The 3600-nt window shown below is 35.3% G+C and overlaps 1 protein-coding gene across 1 annotated transcript in view; it reads right to left on the bottom strand.

The window, feature by feature from the left end:
• LOC106882329 (dual specificity protein phosphatase 7) overlaps positions 1-3600 on the bottom strand; it is a 29916-nt gene that overhangs the window by 2704 nt on the left and 23612 nt on the right. The gene's annotated exons all lie outside the window — the stretch shown is intronic.

Genomic DNA, 3600 nt, shown 5'->3' with positions numbered 1-3600 from the left:
CTCTCTCTCTCTCTCTCTCTCTCTCTCTCTCTCACACACACACACACACACACACACACACACACAATGGAGAATGAACAAGATAGAAAAATTCTTGTTCTTAGACGTTTCATGGATACACCTTAATCTCTTATGACTCATAGTAATTTTTTCTTCTATATCTAACAAATTAACAGTAAATACTGAGCTCTTGCTACCACCGCGGCGGCTGCTGCTGCTGCTATGTTATTATTATTATTATTATTATTATTGAATGTGGCCTTATGCCGTAATCTTTTTTTGTGCGAGTGTGTGCGCGTACAAACATAGGGGAATGCTTTTTTCCCTTTTCTTGCTACTATTAAAATGCAACTACCAATCCAGAAATAATAATGCTTTCTAATTCTGGATCAAGGCCAGCAATTTTGAGAGAAGGGTTATTAGACACTATCATCTTCAGTAATTGATTGGTATTTTATTTTATCGATTCCAAAAGGTTGAAAGGTAAAGCTGGCCTCAGATTTGAGTTCATAACGTAAAATAAACCGGACAAATATCGTAAAGCATGTTAACCGACGCTTTAACGGTTTTTCCAATACATTCAATAATAATTCTTCACAGGAAAGGGCAAGTCGATTATATTGACCTCAGTGCTCAACTGGTACTTGTTTCATCTACCCCGAAAGGAATTTGAACTCAGAACATAAAGACGGACGTTAAGTATTTTGTCCGCCGTGCTAATGATTCAACCAACTCGCCGCCTTAATTATAATGATGATGATGATGATGATTTTTTAAACATAAGCAAAAGGCCTCAGATTATAAAGGGTAAAATGGGTATAGGCGATAAGAGCGTTTGTATTACTTTATTTTATCGGTACCGGAAGTAGGAACGGCTCAAGAGTTGACCCCGTCGAGAGAACCTCAAATAGTATATGAAACAAAGAGGGCTTTCAGTTTTCATTTGAAGTTATCCAGTTTGTTATTTATCTGTTTTACCATCTTCTGCTGCTATAAATACAACTTATTTATTTAATGAGTAAACCAGTTTCTTATCTCGTCCCTTTAAAAGAAAACACTGAGTATTATTTCTACTATCAAGAAAAACTGATGCAAGTATCAACAAATCTAGCGTTTCCATTACAAGCATACAAAAATAAAATTTGAAGGCGAAAAATAAGAATGGTGTGATTAAAACTATGGCAAAGTTGTTAAGGCTAAGACTGGGTGTTCTTTAGCTCCAGGACAGCTCTAATCAAAAGTGTTCCAGATATAGTACTAGTATATCTAGGAATAGGATCTTGTTCAAAACTGGGGCACCAGTTTTCATTAATGTTTTATGTAGTGTTTTTGGTACGGAAAGACTTTCAAACTTCGTATACTTATCTATTTTGTGTTATAGAACAGAAAAATATTTTTGTATTCGAAATTATTTCATGTAAAAAATTGTCTTATTTCGATAATTTCTACTAATCACTGACGTCTATTCAGTTGAAAACAGTTAGCGCTGTAACGGTGTATATCGTATTAATCCCCTAACCCTAACTAGACTGTTAACCCTAACCCTAACTCTAGAATCCGAACTCTAAAATTGTTACACACATAGATACGCACAGCGTAATTTATTATATAAACAATATATGCGTATAAATTACGATTAAACCGGATGAAATATGTCACAGGGAATAACATTTTTATGACCGGTCAGCAGTAACTCTATTCAGCTGAATAGACGTCAGTGATTGGTTGAAATTACAGAAATACGACAACTTTAACATGGAATAACTTGCGATGTACGTTTTTTTGTTAAGAAGACTAAGAGTAAAAGATGTTTTATATGACACATTCTACCAGTGTCCCAAGTTTCAAAGTGTTTCGTTAGTGTTTCGTTAAGAAAATACTGGTGCCCCCGTTTTGAACTAGATCCTAAGAATATATTTTACAACGTGTCCTATTTCTAAGACAGCAAGTTGAGATTTGAGAAAAGTTTGGCTTTGTGACAACGAAGTAGAGCCTTTGTAATAGTTTGAAGAGCTTGAAAAAAGCTAACAAAGTTACTGGATATGAAAATGTCAGTAGTGGTGGTCATTTGTTCACAAACCTTAATAAAGATGATTTCTCTTTAACACAAGGTCAAAAATTGTACATGAGTATAATCGACCGAATCGATGCCAGCAAATACTTTACTGGCACCCACTTATCGATTTTGGAAGGACATAAAGCAAACAGTGTCGATCTAAGCAGGATTTGAACTCAGAACAGATTGTAAAAGGACGTAACTAAATACTTGCAAAGCTAAATGTAATGCCGGTAAATAAATAACCATGACCTGCTTTTTTCCTCCTTTTGCTCGAGTTTCCGAGGTATATATACATTCAATTAAGTAGCAGCATCATCTACCTCCCCCTGCCTCATCTATTTCCTAGGTGTTATAGTAAAGCGATGGGAGGACTGGAACACAGTGAGAGATGGCGGAGACGGGTGGGTGGATAGAAAGAAAGAGAGGTCATCATGTCACTGCGTGAGTGAAAAGAGAGATAGATAGATAGAAAGGCAGTGAATTCTACGAATACATGTGCGTGTGTGTAACGTTTTTACCCCTTCAATGTCGTGCAAGCAACGATAGTAAGTGGGTGAGGTGTGTAAAATAAAATGAGAGAGAGAGAGAGAGAGAGAGAGAGAGGTAGACAGAAAAAGGAAGAAATGTTTAGGAAGGAGGAAGGCAAGAAGGGTGGAATGAGGTGGAAGAAACAGTTTAATATGTGGGAGAGATATGAAAAGGAGATAAGGATGTGTGTGAGTATATCAGATCGCGCGAAAGCCAGCGTAGAAAATCTGTATAAAAGTTTGTGAGTTTGCGTGTGTGCATGACATAGATAGATAGATAGATAAATAGATAGATAGATAGATAGATAGATAGAGAGAGAGAGGGAGAGAGAGAGAGAGAGAGAGAGAGAGAGAGAGAGAGAGAGTGGTGTGAAAACAGCAGAAGCAGCAGTCGATTTAGCTTTCCAGGGGGAACCTAGACTGTTCTGAGTTATATTTATTTCTTTATTCTTTTTTCCTGTTAGCTCTTATTACACTGCCTTTCGTCAAGTGTTCGACATTTTACGTATACACACCATTTCAACAAATCCACCCGCGCATAAGAGTATCAGCGAGGAAGAAAGAAAGAAAGAAAGAAACACAGAAACAAAAAAATCTCACCCATATCCTTCCACACAGCCACCCACACAATTCTATACACTGCGAGCATGCCTATACTACCAGCTTCCTGGCTAACATTTATTCTAGTTCAAAACGTATCTTTTCAGGGGCTCATATTTCATTTTTTTTTCTTTCAAGCAAATAAGTTCTCAATCGAAGATTTCAGTTCTTTTTACGCTTACTTAATAAGTCATATTTTGTCAGAGAAATAATGTGTATTCATCGCTAATAGTCATAACCTATATACCTATATATAAAATACATACATATACATATATATATATATATATATATATATATATATACACACACATAAATATGTATTACATACATATATATATATAATACATGTACATATATATACATATATATATAATACATAAACATTTATATAAATATATATATATATATATA

This window comes from Octopus bimaculoides, chromosome 3, assembly GCF_001194135.2.
Source record: "Octopus bimaculoides isolate UCB-OBI-ISO-001 chromosome 3, ASM119413v2, whole genome shotgun sequence".
Lineage (NCBI taxonomy): Eukaryota > Metazoa > Mollusca > Cephalopoda > Octopoda > Octopodidae > Octopus > Octopus bimaculoides.
This window is presented reverse-complemented; position numbering and strand designations above follow the sequence as displayed.